Source organism: Camellia sinensis, chromosome 10 (genome assembly GCF_055761805.1).
Source record: "Camellia sinensis isolate YWXY chromosome 10, ASM5576180v1, whole genome shotgun sequence".
In the NCBI taxonomy this organism is placed as follows: Eukaryota; Viridiplantae; Streptophyta; class Magnoliopsida; order Ericales; family Theaceae; genus Camellia; species Camellia sinensis.
The window spans coordinates 180,407,663-180,408,035 of record NC_138970.1 but is presented as its reverse complement, the minus strand read 5'-3'; positions in this window follow the sequence as shown (position 1 = coordinate 180,408,035).

Here is a 373-nt window from a genome sequence, read left to right as displayed (position 1 = left end):
TAAGAAATCAACATTCAAATCAGAACCCAAAATCAAAAATTAAAACATGAAACTGTGCATATTCAATTTAACATTTTCTTTCCCACTTATAATACTAATTATACGTTAAATACTAAAAACTATAAATGTCACAAAAATAATATATGTTATACATCACTACTGTCTGTGCTAGGCAGGGGGAGGTGCATGGGTGCTGTGGGAACTGAATAAATTATGGATCAACGATAGTAAGACAGGTCGGCCCCGAACGTGACTTCTATTCGGCATTTACCATATCCAGTTGAGGGGTCGAGTATAAGAGCCGGCGTTCCTACTAATAAGTGCCGTGTAGGAATGCATTATAGGGGCTAGGAGTGGGCCAGGCTCCCAGACC